Raw genomic sequence first — 25,407 nt, forward strand, 5'->3', positions numbered from 1 at the left:
TCTTATTGACGATGAAACACAGAAATTGCATCGGAATTAAGTAGAAAATCCACAATGCCGACTTAAGTACAAGAAAACTGACTCTTATAACTGTCCTTGTTTTTCAACCATTCCTGTGACACTAGTTATAGATTCCGATGCTTCACTTCAGGTTTACTGAATCCCTCTGACCTTCTTATTGACGATGAAACACACAAATTTCATCGGAATAAAATACAAAAGGCACAATGCCGACTTAAGTACAAGATAACTGACACTTCTTACTGTCTAAGTTTTGAACCATTCCTGTGACACTAGTTATAGATTCCCATGCTTCACTACAGGTTTACTGTATCCCTCTGACCTTCTTATTGACGATGAAACACAGAAATTGCATCAGAATTAAATTCAAAAGGCACAATGCCGACTTAAGTACAAGAAAACTGACGCTTCTTACTGTCTAAGTTTTGAACCATTCCTGTGCCACTAGTTAGAGATTCCGATGTTTCACTTCAGGTTTACTGTATCCCTCTGACCTTCTTATTGTTGATGAAACACAGAAATTGCATCGGAATTAAATTCAAAATGCACAATGCCAACTTAAGTACTGGAAAACTGACTCTTCTTACTGTCTATGTTTTGAACCATTCCTGTGACACTAGTTATAGATTCCGATGCTTCACTTCAGGTTTACTGTATCTCTCTGAAATTCTTATTGACGATGAAACACAGAAATTGCATCGGAATTATACACAAAAGGCACAATGCCGACTTAAGTACAAGAAAACTGACTCTTCTTACTGTCTATGTTTTGAACCATTCATGTGACACTAGTTATAGATTCCGATGCTTCACTTCAGGTTTACTGTATCCCTTTGACCTTCTTATTGACGATGAAACACAGAAATTGCATCGGAATTAAATACCAAAGGCACAATGCCAACTTAAGTACAAGAAAACTAACTCTTCTTTCTGTTTAGGTTTTGAACCATTTCTGTGACACTAGTTATAGATTCCGATGCTTCACTTCAGGTTTACTGTATCTCTCTGACCTTCTTATTGTTGACGAAACACAGAAATTGCATCGGAATTAAATACATAAGGCACAATGCCAACTTAAGTACAAGAAAACTGACTCTTCTTACTGTCTATGTTTTGAACCATTCCTGTGACACTAGTTATAGATTCCGATGCTTCACTTTAGGTTTACTGTATCTCTCTGACGTTCTTATTGACGATGAAACACAGAAATTGCATCGGAATTAAATAGAAATGGCACAACGCCGACTTAAGTACAAGAAAACTGACTCTTCTTACTGGCTACGTTATGAACCATTCCTGTGACACTAGTTATAGATTCCGATGCTTCACTTCAGGTTTTCTGTATCCCTCTGACCTTCTTATTGACGATGAAGCACAGAAATTGCATCGGAATTAAATACAAAAGGCGCACTTCCGACGTAAGTACAAGAAAACTGACCCTTCTTACTGTCTATGTTTTGAACCATTCCTGTGACACAAGTTACAGATTCCGATGCTTCACTTTTTTTTACTGTATCCCTCTGACCTTCTTATTGACGATGAAACACAGAAATTGCATCGGAATTAAGTAGGAAAGGCACAATGCCGACTTGTTGTTGTTGTGGTCTTCCGTCCTGAGACTGGTTTGATGCAGCTCTCCATGCTACTCTATCCTGTGCAAGCTTTTTCATTTCCCAGTACCTACTGCAACCTACATCCTTCTGAATCTGCTTAGCGTATTCATCTCGTGGTCTCCCTCTACGATTTTTACCCTCCACGCTGCCCTCCAGTACTAAATTGGTGATCCCTTGATGCCTCAGAACATGTCCTACCAACCGATCCCTTCTTCTGGTCAAGTTGTGCCACAAACTTCTCTTCTCCCCAATCCTATTCAATACTTCCTCATTAGTTATGTGATCTACCCATCTAATCTTCAGCATTCTTCTGTAGCACCACATTTCGAAAGCTTCTATTCTCTTCTTGTCCAAACTATTTATCGTCCATGTTTCACTTCAATACATGGCTACACTCCATACGAATACTTTCAGAAATGACTTCCTCACACTTAAATCAATACTGGATGTTAACAAATTTCTCTTCTTCAGAAACGCTTTCCTTGCCATTGCCAGCCTACATTTTATATCCTCTCTACTTCGACCATCATCAGTTATTTTGCTCCCCAAATAGCAAAACTCCTTTACTACTTTAAGTGCCTCATTTCCTAATCTAATTCCCTCAGCATCACCCGCCTTAATTAGACTACATTCCATTATCCTTGTTTTGCTTTTGTTGATGTTCATCTTATATCCTCGTTTCAAGACACTGTCCATTCCATTCAACTGCTCTTGCAAGTCCTTTGCTCTCTCTGACAGAATTACAATGTCATCGGCGAACCTCAAAGTTTTTATTTCTTCTCCATGAATTTTAATACCTACTCCGAATTTTTCTTTTGTTTCGTTTACTGCTTGCTCAATATACAGATTGAACAACATCGGGGAGAGGCTACAACCCTGTCTTACTCTCTTCCCAACCACTGCTTCCCTTTCATGTCCCTCGACTCTTATAACTGCCATCTGGTTTCTGTACAAATTGTAAATAGCCTTTCGCTCCCTGTATTTTACCCCTGCCACCTTTAGAATTTGAAAGAGAGTATTCCAGTCAACACTGTCAAAAGCTTTCTCTAAGTCTACAAATGCTAGAAACGTAGGTTTGCCTTTCCTTAATCTTTCTACTAAGATAAGTCGTAAGGTCAGGATTGCCTCACGTGTTCCAGTGTTTCTACGGAATCCAAACTGATCTTCCCCGAGGTTGGCTTCTACTAGTTTTTCCATTCGTCTGTAAAGAATTCGTGTTAGTATTTTGCAGCTGTGACTTATTAAGCTGATAGTTCGGTAATTTTCACATCTGTCAACACCTGCTTTCTTTGGGATTGGAATTATTATATTCTTCTTGAAGTCTGAGGGTATTTCGCCTATTTCATACATCTTGCTCACCAGATGGTAGAGTTTTGTCAGGACTGTCTCTCCCACGGCCGTCAGTAGTTCCAATGGAATATTGTCTACTCCGGGGGCCTTGTTTCGACTCAGGTCTTTCAGTGCTCTGTTAAACTCTTCACGCAGTATCATATCTCCCATTTCATCTTCATCTACGTCCTCTTCCATTTCCATAATATTGTCCTCAAGTACATCGCCCTTGTATAGACCCTCTATATACTCCTTCCACCTTTCTGCTTTCCCTTCTTTGCTTAGAACTGGGTTTCCATCTGAGCTCTTGATATTCATACAAGTCGTTCTCTTATCTCCAAAGGTCTCTTTAATTTTCCTGTAGGCGGTATCTATCTTACCCCTAGTGAGATAGGCCTCTACATCCTTACATTTGTCCTCTAGCCATGCCTGCTTAGCCATTTTGCACTTCCTGTCGATCTCATTTTTGAGACGTTTGTATTCCTTTTTGCCTGTTTCACTTACTGCATTTTTATATTTTCTCCTTTCATCAATTAAATTCAATATTTCTTCTGTTACCCAAGAATTTCCACTAGCCCTCGTCTTTTTACCTACTTGATCCTCTGCTGCCTTCACTACTTCATCCCTCAAGGCTACCCATTCTTCATCTACTGTATTTATTTCCCCCATTCCTGTCAATTGCTCTCTTATGCTCTCCCTGAATCTCTGTACTACCTCTGGTTCTTTTAGTTTATCCAAGTCCCATCTCCTTAAATTCCCACCTTTTTGCAGTTTCTTCAGTTTTAATCTACAGGTCATAACCAATAGATTGTGGTCAGAGTCCACATCTGCCCCTGGAAATGTCTTACAGTTTAAAACCTGGTTCCTAAATCTCTGTCTTACCATTATATAATCTATTTGATACCTTTTAGTATCTCCAGGGTTCTTCCATGTATACAACCTTCTTTCATGATTCTTAAACCAAGAGTTAGTTATGATTATGTTGTGCTCTGTGCAAAATTCGACCAGGCGGCTTCCTCTTTCATTTCTGTCCCCCAATCCATATTCACCTACTATGTTCCCTTCTCTCCCTTTTCCTACACTCGAATTCCAGTCACCCATGACTATTAAATTTTCGTCTCCCTTCACAATCTGAATAATTTCTTTTATTTCATCATACATTTCTTCAATTTCTTCGTCATCTGCAGAGCTAGTTGGCATATAAACTTGTACTACTGTAGTAGGTGTGGGCTTCGTATCTATCTTGGCCACAATAATGCGTTCACTATGCTGTTTGTAGTAGCTTACCCGCATTCCTATTTTCCTATTCATTATTAAACCTACTCCTGCATTACCCCTATTTGATTTTGTGTTTATAACCCTGTAGTCACCTGACCAGAAGTCTTGTTCCTCCTGCCACCGAACTTCACTAATTCCCACTATATCTAACTTCAACCTATCCATTTCCCTTTTTAAATTTTCTAACCTACCTGCCCGATTAAGGGACCTGACATTCCACGCTCCGATCCGTAGAACGCCAGTTTTCTTCCTCCTGATAACGACATCCTCTTGAGTAGTCCCCGCCCGGAGATCCGAATGGGGGACTATTTTACCTCCGGAATATTTTACCCAAGAGGACGCCATCATCATGTAATCATACAGTAAAGCTGCATGCCCTCGGGAAAAATTACGGCTGTAGTTTCCCCTTGCTTTCAGCCGTTCGCAGTACCAGCACAGCAAGGCCGTTTTGGTTATTGTTACAAGGCCAGATCAGTCAATCATCCAGACTGTTGCCCTTGCAACTACTGAAAAGGCTGCTGCCCCTCTTCAGGAACCACACGTTTGTCTGGCCTCTCAACAGATACCCCTCCGTTGTGGTTGCACCTACGGTACGGCTATCTGTATCGCTGAGGCACGCAAGGCTCCCCACCAACGGCAAGGTCCATGGTTCATGCCGACTTAAGTACAAGAAAACTGACTCTTATAACTGTCTATGTCTTTGAACCATTCCTGTGACACTAGTTATAGATTCCGATGCTTCACTTCAGGTTTACTGAATCCCTCTGACCTTCTTATTGACGATGAAACACACAAATTCATCGGAATAAAATACAAAAGGCACAATGCCGACTTAAGTACAAGATAACTGACTCTTCTTACTGTCTAAGTTTTGAACCATTCCTGTGACACTAGTTACAGATTCCGATGCTTCACGTCAGCTTTACTGTGTCCCTCTGACCCTCTTATTGACGATGAAACACAGAAATTGCATCGGAATTAAATACAAAAGGCACAATGCCGATTTAAGTAGAAGAAAACTGACTCGTCATAATGACTATGTTTTGAACCATTCATGTGACACTAGTTATAGATTCCGATGCTTCACTTCAGTTTTACTGTATCCCTCTGACATTCTTATTGACGATGAAACACAGAAATTTCATCGGAATTAAATACAAAAGGCACAATGCCGACTTAGGTCCAAGAAAACTGACTCTTCTTACTGTCTATGTTTGAACCATTCCTGTGACACTAGTTATAGATTCCGATGCTTCACTTCAGGTTTACTGTACCTCCCTGACCTTCTTATTGACGATGAAACACAGAAATTGCATCGAAATTAAATACAAAAGGCACAATGCCGACTTAGGTACAAGAAAACTGACTCTTCTTACTGTCTATGTTTGAACCATTCCTGTGACACTAGTTATAGATTCCGATGCTTCACTTCAGGTTTACTGTATCCCTCTGACCTTCCTATTGACAATGAAACACAGATATTGCATCGGAATTATATACAAAAGGCACAATGCCGACTTAAGTACAAGAAAACTGACTCTTATTACTGTCTATGTTTTGAACCATTCCTGTGACACTAGTTATAGATTCCGATGCTTGACCTCCAGTTCACTGTATCCCTCTGACCTTCTTATTGACGATGAAACACAGAAATTTCATCGGAATTAAATGCAAAAGGCACAATGCCGACTTAAGTAAAAGAAAACTGACTCATCTTACTGTCTAAGTTTTGAACCATTCCTGTGACACTAGTTATAGATTCCCATGCTTCACTACAGGTTTACTGTATCCCTCTGACATTCTTATTGACGATGAAACACAGAAATTGCATCAGAATTAAATTCAAAAGGCACAATGCCGACTTAAGTACAAGAAAACTGACGCTTCTTACTGTCTAAGTTTTGAACCATTCCTGTGCCACTAGTTAGAGATTCCGATGTTTCACTTCAGGTTTACTGTATCCCTCTGACCTTCTTATTGTTGATGAAACACAGAAATTGCATCGGAATTAAATACAAAATGCACAATGCCAACTTAAGTACTGGAAAACTGACTCTTCTTACTGTCTATGTTTTGAACCATTCCTGTGACACTAGTTATAGATTCCGATGTTTCACTTCAGGTTTACTGTATCTCTCTGAAATTCTTATTGACGATGAAACACAGAAATTGCATCGGATTTATACACAAAAGGCACAATGCCGACTTAAGTACAAGAAAACTGACTCTTCTTACTGTCTATGTTTTGAACCATTCATGTGACACTAGTTATAGATTCCGATGCTTCACTTCAGGTTTACTGTATCCCTTTGACCTTCTTATTGACGATGAAACACAGAAATTGCATCGGAATTAAATACCAAAGGCACAATGCCAACTTAAGTACAAGAAAACTAACTCTTCTTTCTGTTTAGGTTTTGAACCATTTCTGTGACACTAGTTATAGATTCCGATGCTTCACTTCAGGTTTACTGTATCTCTCTGACCTTCTTATTGTTGACGAAACACAGAAATTGCATCGGAATTAAATACATAAGGCACAATGCCAACTTAAGTACAAGAAAACTGACTCTTCTTACTGTCTATGATTTGAACCATTCCTGTGACACTAGTTATAGATTCCGATGCTTCACTTTAGGTTTACTGTATCTCTCTGACGTTCTTATTGACGATGAAACACAGAAATTGCATCGGAATTAAATAGAAATGGCACAACGCCGACTTAAGTACAAGAAAACTGACTCTTCTTACTGTCTACGTTATGAACCATTCCTGTGACACTAGTTATTGATTCCGATGCTTCACTTCAGGTTTTCTGTATCCCTCTGACCTTCTTATTGACTATGAAACACAGAAATTGCATCGGAATTAAATACAAAATGCACAATGCCGACGTAAGTACAAGAAAACTGACCCTTCTTAATGTCTAACTTTTGAACCATTCCTGTGACACTAGTTATAGATTCCGATGCTTCACGTCAGCTTTACTGTATCCCTCTGACCTTCCTATTGACGATGAAACGCTGAAATTGCATCGGAATTAAATACAAAAGGCACAATGCCGACTTAAGTACAAGAAAACTGACCCTTCTTACTGTCTATGTTTTGAACCATTCCTGTGACACAAGTTACAGATTCCGATGCTTCACTTCATTTTTACTGTATCCCTCTGACCTTCTTATTGACGATTAAACACAGAAATTGCATCGGAATTAAGTAGCAAAGGCACAATGCCGACTTAAGTACAAGAAAACTGACTCTTATAACTGTCTATGTCTTTGAACCATTCCTGTGACACTAGTTATAGATTCCGATGCTTCACTTCAGGTTTACTGAATCCCTCTGACCTTCTTATTGACGATGAAACACAGAAATTGCATCGGAATTAAATACAAAAGGCACAATGCCGATTTAAGTAGAAGAAAACTGACTCTTCATAATGACTATGTTTTGAACCATTCATGTGACACTAGTTATAGATTCCGATGCTTCACTTCAGTTTTACTGTATCCCTCTGACATTCTTATTCACGATGAAACACAGAAATTTCATCGGAATTAAATACAAAAGGCACAATGCCGACTTAGGTCCAAGAAAACTGACTCTTCTTACTGTCTATGTTTGAACCATTCCTGTGACACTAGTTATAGATTCCGATGCTTCACTTCAGGTTTACTATATCTCCCTGACCTTCTTATTGACGATGAAACACAGAAATTGCATCGAAATTAAATACAAAAGGCACAATGCCGACTTAGGTACAAGAAAACTGACTCTTCTTACTGTCTATGTTTGAACCATTCCTGTGACACTAGTTATAGATTCCGATGCTTCACTTCAGGTTTACTGTATCCCTCTGACCTTCTTATTGACTATGAAACACAGATATTGCATCGGAATTATATACAAAAGGCACAATGCCGACTTAAGAACAAGAAAACTGACTCTTATTACTGTCTATGTTTTGAACCATTCCTGTGACACTAGTTATAGATTAGCGATGCTTCACCTCCAGTTCACTGTATCCCTCTGACCTTCTTATTGACGATGAAACACTGAAATTTCATCGGAATTAAATACAAAAGGCACAATGCCGACTTAAGTAAAAGAAAACTGACTCATCTTACTGTCTATTTTTGAGCCATTCCTGTGACACTAGTTATAGATTCCGATGCTTCACTTCAGGTTTACTGTATCCCTCTGACCTTCTTATAGACGATGAAACACAGAAATTGCATCGTAATTAAATACAAAAGGTACAACGCCGACTTAAGTTCAAGAAAACTGACTCTTCTTACTGTCTATGTTTTGAACCATTATTGAGACACTAGTTATAGATTCCGATGCTTCACTTCAGGTTTACTGTATCCCTCTGACCTTCTTACTGACGATGTAACACAGAAATTGCATCAGAATTAAATACAAATGGCACAATGCCTACTAAAGTACAAGAAAACTGACTCTTTTTATTGTCTATGTTTTGAACCATGCATGTTACACTAGCTATAGATTCCGACGCTTTACTCCAGGTTTACTGTATACCTCTGACCTACTTATTGACGATGATACACAGAAATTGCTTCGGAATTAAATACAAAAGGCACAATGCCGACTTAAGTACAAGAAAACTGACACTCCTTACTTTCTATGTTTGAACCATTCCTGTGACACTAGTTATAGATTCTGATGCTTCACTTCAGGTTTACTGTATCCCTCTGACCATCTTATTGAAGATGAAACATAGATATTGCATCTGAATTAAATACAAAAGGCACAATGCCGACTTAAGTACAAGAAAACTGACTCTTCTTACAGTCTATGATTTGAACCATTCCTGTGACACTATTTATAGGTTCCGATTCTTCACTTCATGTTTACTGTATCCCTCTGACCTTCTTATTGACGATGAAACACAGAAATTGCATCGGAATTAAATACAAAAGGCACAATGCCGACGTAAGTACAAGAAAAATGACTCTACTTACCTTCTATGTTTTGAACCATTCCTGTGACACTAGATACAGATTCCGATGCTTCACTTCAGGTTTACTGTATCCCTCTGACCTTCTTATTGCCGATGAAACACAGAAATTGCATCGGAATTAAATACAAATAGCACAATGCCGACTTGAGTACAAGAGAACTGCCTCTTCTTACTGTTTAGGTTTTGAACCATTTCTGTGACACTAGTTACAGATTCCGATGCTTCACTTCAGGTTTACTGTATCTCTCTGACCTTCTTATTGTTGATGAAACACAGAAATTGCATCGGAATTAAATACATAAGGCACAATGCCAACATAAGTACAAGAAATCTGACTCTTCTTACTGTCTAGGTTTTGAACCATACCTGTGACACTAGTTATAGATTCCGATGCTTCACTTCAGGTTTACTGTACCTCTCTGGCGTTCTTATTGACGATGAAACACAGAGACTGCATCCGAATTAAATAGAAATGGCACAAGCCGACTTAAGTACAAGAAAACTGACTCTTCTTACTGTCTACGTTATGAACCATTCCTGTGACACTAGTTATAGATTCCGATGATTCACTTCAGGTTTTCTGTATCCCTCTGACCTTCTTATGGACTATGAAACACAGAAATTACATCGGAATTAAATACAAAAGGCACAATGCCGACGTAAGTACAAGAAAACTGACCCTTCTTAATGTCTAAGTTTTGAACCATTCCTGTGACACTAGTTATAGATTCCGATGCTTCACTTCTGGTTTACTGAAACCCTCTGACCTTCTTATTGACGATGAAACACACAAATTTCATCGGAATAAAATACAAAGGGCACAATGCCGACTTAAGTACAAGATAACTGACTCTTCTTACTGTCTAAGTTTTGAACCATTCCTGTGACACTAGTTATAGATTCCCATGCTTCACTACAGGTTTACTGTATCCCTCTGACCTTCTTATTGACGATGAAACACTGAAATTGCATCAGAATTAAATTCAAAAGGCACAATGCCGACTTAAGTACAAGAAAACTGACTCTTCTTACTGTCTAAGTTTTGAACCATTCCTGTGCCACTAGTTAGAGATTCCGATGTTTCACTTCAGGTTTACTGTATCCCTCTGACCTTCTTATTGTTGATGAAACACAGAAATTGCATCGGAATTAAATACAAAATGCACAATACCAACTTAAGTACTGGAAAACTGACTCTTCTTACTGTCTATGTTTTGAACCGTTCCTGTGACACTAGTTATAGATTCCGATGCTTCACTTCAGGTTTACTGAATCCCTCTGACCTTCTTATTGACGATGAAACACACAAATTCATCGGAATAAAATACAAAAGGCACAATGCCGACTTAAGTACAAGATAACTGACTCTTCTTACTGTCTAAGTTTTGAACCATTCCTGTGACACTAGTTACAGATTCCGATGCTTCACGTCAGCTTTACTGTATCCCTCTGACCTTCTTATTGACGATGAAACACAGAAATTGCATCGGAATTAAATACAAAAGACACAATGCCGATTTAAGTAGAAGAAAACTGACTCTTCATACTGACTATGTTTTGAACCATTCATGTGACACTAGTTATAGATTCCGATGCTTCACTTCAGTTTTACTGTATCCCTCTGACATTCTTATTGACGATGAAACACAGAAATTTCATCGGAATTAAATACAAAAGGCACAATGCTGACTTAAGTACAAGAAAACTGACTCTTCTTACTGTCTATGTTTTGAACCATTCCTGTGACACTAGTTATAGATTCCGATGCTTCCCTTCAGGTTTAATGTATCCCTCTCACCTTATTATTGACGATGAAACACAGAAATTGCATCGGAATTAAATACAAAATGCACAATGCCAACTTAAGTACAAGAAAACTGACTCTACTTACTGTCTATGTTTAGAACCATTCCTGTGACACTAGTTATAGATTCCGAAGCTTCACTTCAGGTTTACTGTATCTCCCTGACCTTCTTATTGACGATGAAACACAGAAATTGCATCGAAATTAAATACAAAAGGCACAATGCCGACTTAGGTACAAGAAAACTGACTCTTCTTACTGTCTATGTTTGAACCATTCCTGTGACACTAGTTATAGATTCAGATGCTTCACTTCATTTTTACTGTATCCCTCTGACCTTCTTATTGACGATGAAACACAGAAATTCCATCGGAATTAAATACAAAAGGCTCAATGCCGATTTAAGTACAAGATAACTGACTCTTCATACTAACTATGCTTTGAACGATTCATGTGACACTAGTTATAGATTCCTATGCTTCACTTCAGCTTTACTGTATCCCTCTGACCTTCTTATTGACGATGAAACACAGAATTTCATCGGAATTAAATACAAAAGGCACAATTCCGACTAAAGTACAAGAAAACTGACTCTTCTTACTAACTATGCTTTGAACGAATCATGTGACACTAGTTATAGATTCCGATGCTTCACTTCAGCTTTACTGTATCCCTCTGACCTTCTTATTGACGATGAAACACAGAATTTCATCGGAATTAAATACAAAAGGCACAATTCCGACTTAAGTACAAGAAAACTGACTCTTCTTACTGTCTACGTTTGAACCATTCCTGGAACACTAGTTATAGATTCCGATGCTTCACGTCAGCTTTACTGTATCCCTCTGACCTTCTTATTGACGATGAAACACAGAATTTCATCGGAATTAAATACAAAAGCACAATGCCGTCTTAAGTACAAGAAAACTGAGTCTTCTTACTGTCTATGCTTTGAACCATTCCTGTGAACCTAGTTATAGGTTCCGATGCTTCACTTCAGGTTTACTGTATCCCTCTGACCTTCTTATTGACGATGAAACACAGAAATTGCATCGGAATTAAATACAAAAGGCACAATGCCGACTTAAGAACAAGATAACTGACTCTTCTTACTGTCTATGTTTTGAACCATTCATGTGACATTAGGTATAGATTCCGATGCTTCACTTGAGGTTTACTGTATCCGTCTGACCTTCTTATTGACGATAAAAAACAGAAATTGCATCGGAATTAAATACAAAAGGCACAATGCCGACTTATGTCCAAGAAAACTTACTCTTCTTACTCTCTATGTTTTGAACCATTCATGTGACACTAGTTATAGATTCCGATGCTTCACTTCACGTTTACTGTATCCCTCTGACCTTCTTATTGGCGATGAAACACAGAAATTGCAACGGAATTAAATACAAAAGGCACAATGCCACTTAAGTACAAGAAAACTGACTCTTCTTACTGTCTAAGTTTTGAACCATTCCTGTGACACTAGTTATAGATTCCGATGCATCACTTCAGGTTTACTGTATCCCTCCGACCTTCTTATTGACGATGAAACACAGAAATTGCATCGGAATTAAATACAAAAGGAACAACGCCGACCTAAGTTCAAGAAAACTGACTCTTCTTACTGTCTAAGTTCTGAACAATTCCTGTGACACTAGTTATAGATTCCGATGCTTCACTTCAGGTGTACTGTATCCCTCGACCGTCTTACTGACGATGAAACACAGAAATTGCATCAGAATTAAATACAAAAGGCACAATGCCGACTTAAGTACAAGAAAACTGACTCTTCTTACTGCCTATGTTTTGATCCATTCCTGTGACACTAGTTATAGATTCCGATGCTTCACTTCAAGTTTACTGTATCCCTCTGACCTTCTTATTGACGATGTAACATAGAAATTGCATCGGAATTAAATAGAAAAGGAACAATGCCGACTTAAGTACAAGAAACCTGAATCTTCTTACTGTCTATGATTTGAACCATTCCTGTGACACTAGTTATAGATTCCGATGCTTCACTTCAGGTTTACTGTATCGCTCTGACCTTCTTATTGAAGATGAAACACAGATATTGCATCGCAATTAAATACAAAAGTCACAATGCCGACTTAAGTACAAGAAAACTGACCCTTCTTACTGTCTATATTTTGAACCTGTCCTGTGACACTAGTTATATATTCCGATGCTTCACTTCAGGTTTACTGTATCCCTCTGACCTTCTTATTGACGATGAAAAACAGATATTGCATCGGAATTATATGCAAAAGGCACAGGGCCGACTTAAGTACAAGAATACTGACTCTTCTTACTGTCTATGTTTTGAACCTTTCATGTGACATTAGGTATAGATTCCGATGCTTCACTTGAGGTTTACTGTATCCGTCTGACCTTCTTATTGACGATGAAAAAACAGAAATTGCATCTGAATTAAATACAAAAGGCACAATGCCGACTTATGTCCAAGAAAACTGACTGTTCTTATTCTCTACGTTTTGAACCATTCATGTGACACTAGTTACAGATTCCGATGCTTCACTTCACGTTTACTGTATCCCTCTGACCTTCTTATTGACGATGAAACACAGAAATTGCATCGGAATTAAATACAAAAGGCACAATGCCACTTAAGTACAAGAAAACTGACTCTTCTTACTGTCTAAGTTTTGAACCATTCCTGTGACAATAGTTATAGATTCCGATGCATCACTTCAGGTTTACTGTATCCCTCTGACCTTCTTATTGACGATGAAACACAGAAATTGCATCGGAAGTAAATACAAAAGGCGCAATGCCAACTTAAGTACAAGAAAACTGACTCTTCTTACTGTCTATGTTTTGAACCATTCATGTGACACTAGTTATAGATTCCGATGCTTCACTTCAGGTTTACTGTTTCCCTCTGACCTTCTTATTGACGATGAAACACAGAAATTGCATCGGAGTTAAATACAAAAGGCACAATGCCGACTTAAGTACAAGAAAATTGACTCTTGTTACAGTCTATGTTTTGAACCATTCCTGTGACGCTAGTTATAGATTCCGATGCTTCACTTCAGGTTTACTGTATCCCTCTGACCTTCTTATTGACGAAGAAACACAGATATTGCATCGGAATTATATACAAAAGGCACATTGCCGACTTAAGTACAAGAAAACTGACTCTTCTTACTGTCTGTGTTTTGAACCATTCCTGTGACACTAGTTATAGATTCGGATACTTTACCTCCAGTTTACTGTATCCCTCTGACCTTCTTATTGACGATGAAACACTGAAATTTCATCGGAATTAAATACAAAAGGCACAATGCCGACTTAAGTACAAGAAAACTGACTCTTCTTACTGTCTAAGTTTTGAACCATTCCTGTGACAATAGTTATAGATTCCGATGCATCACTTCACGTTTACTGTATCCCTCTGACCTTCTTATTGACGATGAAACACAGAAATTGCATCGGCATTAAATACAAAAGGAACAACGCCGACATAAGTTCAAGAAAACTGACTCTTCTTACTGTCTAAGTTTTGAACCATTCCTGTGACACTACTTATAGATTCCGATGCTTCACTTCAGGTTTACTGTATCCCTCGACCATCTTATTGACGATGAAACACAGAAATTGCATCAGAATGAAATAGAAAAGGCACAATGCCGACTTTAGTACAATGAAACTGACTCTTCTTACTGTCTATGCTTTGAACCATTCATGTTACACTAGTTATAGATTCCGATGCTTCACCTCCAGTTAACTGTATCCCTCTGACCTTCTTATTGACGATGAAACACAGAAATTGCATCGGAGTTAAATACAAAAGGCACAATGCCGACTTAAGTACAAGAAAACTGACTCTTCATACTAACTATGCTTTGAACCATTCATGTGACACTAGTTATAGATTCCGATGCTTCACTTCAGCTTTACTGTATCCCTCTGACCTTCTTATTGACGATGAAACACAGAAATTTCATCGGAATTAAATGCAAAAGGCACAATGCCGACTTAAGTACAAGAAAACTGACTCTTCTTACTGTCTTTGTTTGAACCATTCCTGTGACACTAGTTATAGATTCCGATGCTTCACGTCAGCTTTACTGTACCCCTCTGACCTTCTTATTGACGATGAAACACTGAAATTGCATCGGAATTAGATACAAAAGGCACAATGCCGACTTAAATACAAGAAAACTGACTCTTCTTACTGTCTATGTTTTGAACCATTCCTGTGACACTAGTTATAGATTCCGATGCTTCACTTCAGGTTTACTGTATCACTCTGACCTTCTTATTGACGATGAAACACAGAAATTGCATCGGAATTAAATACAAAAGGCACAATGCCGACTTAAGTACAAGATAACTGACTCTTCTTACTGTCTATGTTTTGAACCATTCATGTGACATTAGGTATAGATTCCGATGCTTCACTTGAGGTTTACTGTATTCGTCTGACCTTCTTATTGACGATGAAAAACAGAAATTGCATCTGAATTAAATACAAAAGGCACAATGCCGACTTATGTCCAAGAAAACTGACTGTTCTTACTCTCTATGTTTTGAACCATTCATGTGACACTAGTTATAGATTCCGATGCTTCACTTCACGTTTACTGTATCCCTCTGGCCTTCTTATTGACGATGAAACACAGAAATTGCATCGGAATTAAATACAAAAGGCACAATGCCACTTAAGTACAAGAAAACTGACTCTTCTGACTGTCTATCTTTTGAACCATTCGTGTGACACTAGTTATAGATTCCGATGCATCACTTCAGGTTTACTGTATCCCTCTGACCTTCTTATTGACGATGAAACACAGAAATTGCATCGGAGTTAAATACAAAAGGCACAATGCCGACTTAAGTACAAGAAAAATGACTCTTCTTACAGTCTATGTTTTGAACCATTCCTGTGACACTAGTTATAGATTCCGATGCTTCACTTCAGGTTTACTGTATCCCTCTGACCTTCTTATTGACGAAGAAACACAGATATTGCATCGGAATTATATACAAAAGGCACATTGCCGACTTAAGTACAAGAAAACTGACTCTTCTTACTGTCTATGTTTTGAACCATTCCTGTGGCACTAGTAATAGATTCCGATGCTTTACCTCCAGTTTACTGTATCCCTCTGACCTTCTTATTGACGATGAAACACTGAAATTTCATCGGAATTAAATACAAAAGGCACAATGCCGACTTAAGTACCAGAAAACTGACTCTTCTTACTGTCTATGTTTTGAACCATTCATGTGACACTAGTTATAGATTCCGATGCTTCACTTCAGGTTTACTGTATCCCTCTGACCTTCTTATTGACGATGAAACACAGAAATTGCATCGGAGTTAAATACAAAAGGCACAATGCCGACTTAAGTACAAGAAAATTGGCTCTTCTTACAGTCTATGTTTTGAACCATTCCTGTGACACTAGTTATAGATTCCGATGCTTCACTTCAGGTTTACTGTATCCCTCTGACCTTCTTATTGACGAAGAAACACAGATATTGCATCGGAATTATATACAAAAGGCACATTGCCGACTTAAGTACAAGAAAACTGACTCTCCTTACTGTCTATGTTTTGAACCATTCCTGTGACACTAGTTATAGATTCCGATGATTTACCTCCAGTTTACTGTATCCCTCTGACCTTCTTATTGACGATGAAGCACTGAAATTTCATCGGAATTAAATACAAAAGTCACAATGCCGACTTAAGTACAAGAAAACTGACTCTTCTTACTGTCTATGTTTGAACCAATCCTGTGACACAAGTTATAGATTCCGATGCTTCACTTCAGGTTTACCGTATCCCTCTGACCTTCTTATAGACGATGAAGCACAGAAATTGCATCGGAATTAAATACAAAAGGAACAACGCCGACTTAAGTTCAAGAAAACTGACTCTTCTTACTGTCTAAGTTTTGAACCATTCCTGTGACACTAGTTATAGATTCCGATGCTTCACTTCAGGTTTTACTGTATCCCTCGACCTTCTTATTGACGATGAAACACAGAAATTGCATCAGAATGAAATACAAAAGGCACAATGCCGACTTAAGTACAAGGAAACTGACACTTCTTACTGTCTATGTTTTGAACCATTCATGTTACACTAGTTATAGATTCCGATGCTTCACCTCCAGTTAACTGTATCCCTCTGACCTTCTTATTGACGATGAAACACAGAACTTGCATCGGAGTCAAATACAAAAGGCACAATGCCGATTTAAGTACAAGAAAACTGACTCTTCATACTAACTATGCTTTGAACCATTCATGTGACACTAGTTATAGATTCCGATGCTTCTATTCAGCTTTACTGTATCCCTCTGACCTTCTTATTGACGATGAAAAACAGAAATTGCATCTGAATTAAATACAAAAGGCACAATGCCGACTTATGTCCAAGAAAACTGACTGTTCTTACTCTCTATGTTTTGAATCATTCATGTGACACTAGTTATAGATTCCGATGCTTCACTTCACGTTTACTGTATCCCTCTGACCTTCTTATTGACGATGAAACACAGAAATTGCATCGGAATTAAATACAAAAGGCACAATGCCACTTAAGTACAAGAAAACTGACTCTTCTGACTGTCTATGTTTTGAACCATTCCTGTGACACTAGTTATAGAATCCGATGCTTCACTTCAAGTTTACTGTATCCCTCTGACCTTCTTATTGACGATGTAACATAGAAATTGCATCGGAATTAAATAGAAAAGGAACAATGCCGACTTAAGTACAAGAAACCTGAATCTTCTTACTGTCTATGATTTGAACCATTCCTGTGACACTAGTTATAGATTCCGATGCTTCACTTCAGGTTTACTGTATCGCTCTGACCTTCTTATTGAAGATGAAACACAGATATTGCATCGCAATTAAATACAAAAGTCACAATGCCGACTTAAGTACAAGAAAACTGACTCTTCTTACTGTCTATATTTTGAACCTGTCCTGTGACACTAGTTATAGATTCCGATGCTTCACTTCAGGTTTACTGTATCCCTCTGACCTTCTTATTGACGATGAAAAACAGATATTGCATCGGAATTATATGCAAAAGGCACAGTGCCGACTTAAGTACAAGAATACTGACTCTTCTTACTGTCTATGTTTTGAACCATTCATGTGACATTAGGTATAGATTCCGATGCTTCACTTGAGGTTTACTGTATCCGTCTGACCTTCTTATTGACGATGAAAAAACAGAAATTGCATCTGAATTAAATACAAAAGGCACAATGCCGACTTATGTCCAAGAAAACTGACTGTTCTTATTCTCTATGTTTTGAACCATTCATGTGACACTAGTTACAGATTCCGATGCTTCACTTCACGTTTACTGTATCCCTCTGACCTTCTTATTGACGATGAAACACAGAAATTGCATCGGAATTAAATACAAGAGGCACAATGCCAATTAAGTACAAGAAAACTGACTCTTCTTACTGTCTAAGTTTTGAACCATTCCTGTGACACTAGTTATAGATTCCGATGCATCACTTCGGGTATACTGTATCCCTCTGACCTTCTTATTGACGATGAAACACAGAAATTGCATCGGAAGTAAATACAAAAGGCGCAATGCCAACTTAAGTACAAGAAAACTGGCTCTTCTTAATGTCTATGTTTTGAACCATTCATGTGACACTAGTTATAGATTCCGATGCTTCACTTAAGGTTTACTGTTCCCCTCTGACCTTCTTATTGACGATGAAACACAGAAATTGAATCGGAGTTAAATACAAAAGGCACAATGCCGACTTAAGTACAAAAAATTGACTCTTCTTACAGTCTAAGTTTTGAACCATTCCTGTGACACTAGTTATAGATTCCGATGCTTCACTTCAGGTTTACTGTATCCCTCTGACCTTATTGACGAAGAAACACAGATATTGCATCGGAATTATATACAAAAGGCACATTGCCGACTTAAGTACAAGAAAACTGACCTTTCTTACTGTCTGTGTTTTGAACCATTCCTGTGACACTAGTTATAGATTCCGATGCTTTACCTCCAGTTTACTGTATCCCTCTGACCTTCTTATTGACGATGAAACACTGAAATTTCATCGGAATTAAATACAAAAGGCACAATGCAGACTTAAGTACAAGAAAACTGACTCTTCTTACTGTCTATGTTTTGAACCATTCCTGTGACACTAGTTATAGATTCCGATGCTTCACTTCAGGTTTACTGTATCCCTCTGACCTTCGTATAGACGATGAAGCACAGAAATTGCATCGGCATTAAATACAAAAGGAACAACGCCGACTTAAGTTCAAGAAAACTGACTCTTCTTACTGTCTAAGTTTTGAACCATTCCTGTGACACTACTTATAGATTCCGATGCTTCACTTCAGGTTTACTGTATCCCTCGACCATCTTATTGACGATGAAACACAGAAATTGCATCAGAATGAAATACAAAAGGCACAATGCCGACTTTAGTACAATGAAACTGACTCTTCTTACTGTCTATGTTTTGAACCATTCATGTTACACTAGTTATAGATTCCGATGCTTCACCTCCAGTTAACTGTATCCCTTTGACCTTCTTATTGACGATGAAACACAGAAATTGCATCGGAGTTAAATACAAAAGGCACAATGCCGATTTAAGTACATGAAAACTGACTCTTCATACTAACTATGCTTTGAACCATTCATGTGACACTAGTTATAGATTCCGATGCTTCACTTCAGCTTTACTGTATCCCTGTGACCTTCTTATTGACGATGAAACACAGAAATTTCATCGGAATTAAATGCAAAAGGCACAATGCCGACTTAAGTACAAGAAAACTGACTCTTCTTACTGTCTATGTTTGAACCATTCCTGTGACACTAGTTATAGATTCCGATGCTTCACGTCAGCTTTACTGTATCCCTCTGACCTTCTTATTGACGATGAGACACTGAAATTGCATCGGAATTAGATACAAAAGGCACAATGCCGACTTAAATACAAGAAAACTGACTCTTCTTACTGTCTATGTTTTGAACCATTCCTGTGACACTAGTTATAGATTCCGATGCTTCACTTCAGGTTTACTGTATCACTCTGACCTTCTTATTGACAATGAAACACAGAAATTGCATCGGAATTAAATACAAAAGGCACAATGCCGACTTAAGTACAAGATAACTGACTCTTCTTACTGTCTATGTTTTGAACCATTCATGTGACATTAGGTATAGATTCCGATGCTTAACTTGAGGTTTACTGTATCCGTCTGACCTTCTTATTGACGATGAAAAACAGAAATTGCATCTGAATTAAATACAAAAGGCACAATGCCGACTTATGTCCAAGAAAACTGACTGTTCTTACTCTCTATGTTTTGAACCATTCATGTGACACTAGTTATAGATTCAGATGCTTCACTTCACGTTTACTGTATCCCCCTGACCTTCTTATTGACGATGAAACACAGAAATTGCATCGGAATTAAATACAAAAGGCACAATGCCACTTAAGTACAAGAAAACTGACTCTTCTGACTGTCTATGTTTTGAACCATTCCTGTGACACTAGTTATAGATTCCGATGCATCACTTCAGGTTTACTGTATCCCTCTGACCTTCTTATTGACGATGAAACACAGAAATTGCATCGGAGTTAAATACAAAAGGCACAATGCCGACTTAAGTACAAGAAAATTGACTCTTCTTACAGTCTATGTTTTGAACCATTCCTGTGACACTAGTTATAGATTCCGATGCTTCACTTCAGGTTTACTGTATCCCTCTGACCTTCTTATTGACGAAGAAACACAGATATTGCATCGGAATTATATACAAAAGGCACATTGCCGACTTAAGTACAAGAAAACTGACTCTTCTTACTGTCTATGTTTTGAACCATTCCTGTGACACTAGTAACAGATTCCGATGCTTTACCTCCAGTTTACTGTATCCCTCTGACCTTCTTATTGACGATGAAACACTGAAATTTCATCGGAATGAAATACAAAAGGCACAATGCCTACTTAAGTACCAGAAACCTGACTCTTCTTACTGTCTATGTTTTGAACCATTCATGTGACACTAGTTATAGATTCCGATGCTTCACTTCAGGTTTACTGTATCCCTCTGACCTTCTTATTGACAATGAAACACAGAAATTGCATCGGAGTTAAATACAAAAGGCACAATGCCGACTTAAGTACAAGAAAATTGACTCTTCTTACAGTCTATGTTTTGAACCATTTCTGCGACACTAGTTATAGATTCCGATGCTTCACTTCAGGTTTACTGTATCCCTCTGACCTTATTGACGAAGAAACACAGATATTGCATCGGAATTATATACAAAAGGCACATTGCCGACTTAAGTACAAGAAAACTGACTTTTCTTACTGTCTGTGTTTTGAACCATTCCTGTGACACTAGTTATAGATTCCGATGCTTTACCTCCAGTTTACTGTATCCCTCTGACCTTCTTATAGACGATGAAGCACAGAAATTGCATCGGCATTAAATACAAAAGGAACAACGCCGACTTAAGTTCAAGAAAACTGACTCTTCTTACTGTCTAAGTTTTGAACCATTCCTGTGACACTACTTATAGATTCCGATGCTTCACTTCAGGTTTACTGTATCCCTCGACCATCTTATTGACGATGAAACACAGAAATTGCATCAGAATGAAATACAAAAGGCACAATGCCGACTTTAGTACAATGAAACTGACTCTTCTTACTGTCTATGTTTTGAACCATTCATGTTACACTAGTTATAGATTCCGATGCTTCACCTCCAGTTAACTGTATCCCTTTGACCTTCTTATTGACGATGAAACACAGAAATTGCATCGGAGTTAGATACAAAAGGCACAATGCCGATTTAAGTACATGAAAACTGACTCTTCATACTAACTATGCTTTGAACCATTCATGTGACACTAGTTATAGATTCCGATGCTTCACTTCAGCTTTACTGTATCCCTGTGACCTTCTTATTGACGATGAAACACAGAAATTTCATCGGAATTAAATGCAAAAGGCACAATGCCGACTTAAGTACAAGAAAACTGACTCTTCTCACTGTCTATGTTTGAACCATTCCTGTGACACTAGTTATAGATTCCGATGCTTCACGTCAGCTTTACTGTATCCCTCTGACCTTCTTATTGACGATGAGACACTGAAATTGCATCGGAATTAGATACAAAAGGCACAATGCCGACTTAAATACAAGAAAACTGACTCTTCTTACTGTCTATGTTTTGAACCATTCCTGTGACACTAGTTATAGATTCCGATGCTTCACTTCAGGTTTACTGTATCACTCTGACCTTCTTATTGACGATGAAACACAGAAATTGCATCGGAATTAAATACAAAAGGCACAATGCCGACTTAAGTACAAGATAACTGACTCTTCTTACTGTCTATGTTTTGAACCATTCATGTGACATTAGGTATAGATTCCGATGCTTAACTTGAGGTTTACTGTATCCGTCTGACCTTCTTATTGACGATGAAAAACAGAAATTGCATCTGAATTAAATACAAAAGGCACAATGCCGACTTATGTCCAAGAAAACTGACTGTTCTTACTCTCTATGTTTTGAACCATTCATGTGACACTAGTTATAGATTCAGATGCTTCACTTCACGTTTACTGTATCCCCCTGACCTTCTTATTGACGATGAAACACAGAAATTACATCGGAATTAAATACAAAAGGCACAATGCCACTTAAGTACAAGAAAACTGACTCTTCTGACTGTCTATGTTTTGAACCATTCCTGTGACACTAGTTATAGATTCCGATGCATCACTTCAGGTTTACTGTATCCCTCTGACCTTCTTATTGACGATGAAACACAGAAATTGCATCGGAGTTAAATACAAAAGGCACAATGCCGACTTAAGTACAAGAAAATTGACTCTTCTTACAGTCTATGTTTTGAACCATTCCTGTGACACTAGTTATAGATTCCGATGCTTCACTTCAGGTTTACTGTATCCCTCTGACCTTCTTATTGACGAAGAAACACAGATATTGCATCGGAATTATATACAAAAGGCACATTGCCGACTTAAGTACAAGAAAACTGACTCTTCTTACTGTCTATGTTTTGAACCATTCCTGTGACACTAGTAACAGATTCCGATGCTTTACCTCCAGTTTACTGTATCCCTCTGACCTTCTTATTGACGATGAAACACTGAAATTTCATCGGAATTAAATACAAAAGGCACAATGCCGACTTAAGTACCAGTAACCTGACTCTTCTTACTGTCTATGTTTTGAACCATTCATGTGACACTAGTTATAGATTCCGATGCTTCACTTCAGGTTTACTGTATCCCTCTGACCTTCTTATTGACAATGAAACACAGAAATTGCATCGGAGTTAAATACAAAAGGCACAATGCCGACTTAAGTACAAGAAAATTGACTCTTCTTACAGTCTATGTTTTGAACCATTCCTGCGACACTAGTTATAGATTCCGATGCTTCACTTCAGGTCTACTGTATCCCTCTGACCTTCTTATTGACGAAGAAACACAGATATTGCATCGGAATTATATACAAAAGGCACATTGCCGACTTAAGTACAAGAAAACTGACTCTTCTTACTGTCTATGTTTTGAACCATTCCTGTGACACTAGTTATAGATTCCGATGCTTTACCTCCAGTTTACTGTATCCCTCTGACCTTCTTATTGACGATGAAGCACTGAAATTTCATCGGAATTAAATACAAAAGGCACAATGCCGACTTAAGTACAAGAAAACTGACTCTTCTTACTGTCTATGTTTTGAACCAATCCTGTGACACTAGTTATAGATCCGATGTTTCACTTCAGGTTTACCGTATCCCTCTGACCTTCTTATAGACGATGAAGCACAGAAATTGCATCGGAATTAAATACAAAAGGAACAATGCCGACTTAAGTACAAGAAAATTGACTCTTCTTACAGTCTATGTTTTGAACCATTCCTGTGACACTAGTAACAGATTCCGATGCTTTACCTCCAGTTTACTGTATCCCTCTGACCTTCTTATTGACGATGAAACACAGAAATTGCATCAGAATGAAATACAATAGGCACAATGCCGACTTAAGTACAAGGAAACTGACACTTCTTACTGTCTATGTTTTGAACCATTCATGTTACACTAGTTATAGTTTCCGATGCTTCACCTCCAGTTAACTGTATCCCTCTGACCTTCTTATTGACGATGAAACACAGAAATTGCATCGGAGTTAAATACAAAAGGCACAATGCAGATTTAAGTACAAGAAAACTGACTCTTCGTACTAACTATGCTTTGAACCATTCATGTGACACTAGTTATAGATTCCGATGGTTCTAATCAGCTTTACTGTATCCCTCTGACCTTCTTATTGACGATGAAAAACAGAAATTGCATCTGAATTAAATACAAAAGGCACAATGCCGACTTATGTCCAAGAAAACTGACTGTTCTTACTCTCTATGTTTTGAACCATTCATGTGACACTAGTTATAGATTCCGATGCTTCACTTCACGTTTACTGTATCCCTCTGACCTTCTTATTGACGATGAAACACAGAAATTGCATCGGAATTAAATACAAAAGGCACAATGCCACTTAAGTACAAGAAAACTGACTCTTCTGACTGTCTATATTTTGAACCATTCCTGTGACACTAGTTATAGATTCCGATGCATCACTTCAGGTTTACTGTATCCCTCTGACCTTCTTATTGACGATGAAGCACAGAAATTGCATCGGAGTTAAATACAAAAGGCACAATGCCGACTTAAGTACAAGAAAATTGACTCTTCTTACAGTCTATGTTTTGAACCATTCCTGTGACAATAGTTATAAATTCCGATGCTTCACTTCAGGTTTACTGTATCCCTCTGACCTTCTTATTGACGAAGAAACACAGATTTTGCATCGGAATTATATACAAAAGGCACATTGCCGACTTAAGTACAAGAAAACTGACTCTTCTTACTGTCTATGTTTTGAACCATTCCTGTGACACTAGTAATAGATTCCGATGCTTTACCTCCAGTTTACTGTATCCCTCTGACCTTCTTATTGACGATGAAACACTGAAATTTCATCGGAATTAAATACAAAAGGCACAATGCCGACTTAAGTACCAGAAAACTGACTCTTCTTACTGTCTATGTTTTGAACCATTCCTGTGACACTACTTATAGATTCCGATGCTTCACTTCAGGTTTACTGCATCCCTCTGACCTTCTTATAGACGATGAAGCACAGAAATTGCATCGGAATTAAATACAAAAGGAACAACGCCGACTTAAGTTCAAGAAAACTGACTCTTCTTACTGTCTAAGTTTTTAACCATTCCTGTGACACTAGTTATAGATTC

This window comes from Schistocerca piceifrons, unplaced genomic scaffold, assembly GCF_021461385.2.
Source record: "Schistocerca piceifrons isolate TAMUIC-IGC-003096 unplaced genomic scaffold, iqSchPice1.1 HiC_scaffold_1544, whole genome shotgun sequence".
Classification (NCBI taxonomy): Eukaryota; Metazoa; Arthropoda; class Insecta; order Orthoptera; family Acrididae; genus Schistocerca; species Schistocerca piceifrons.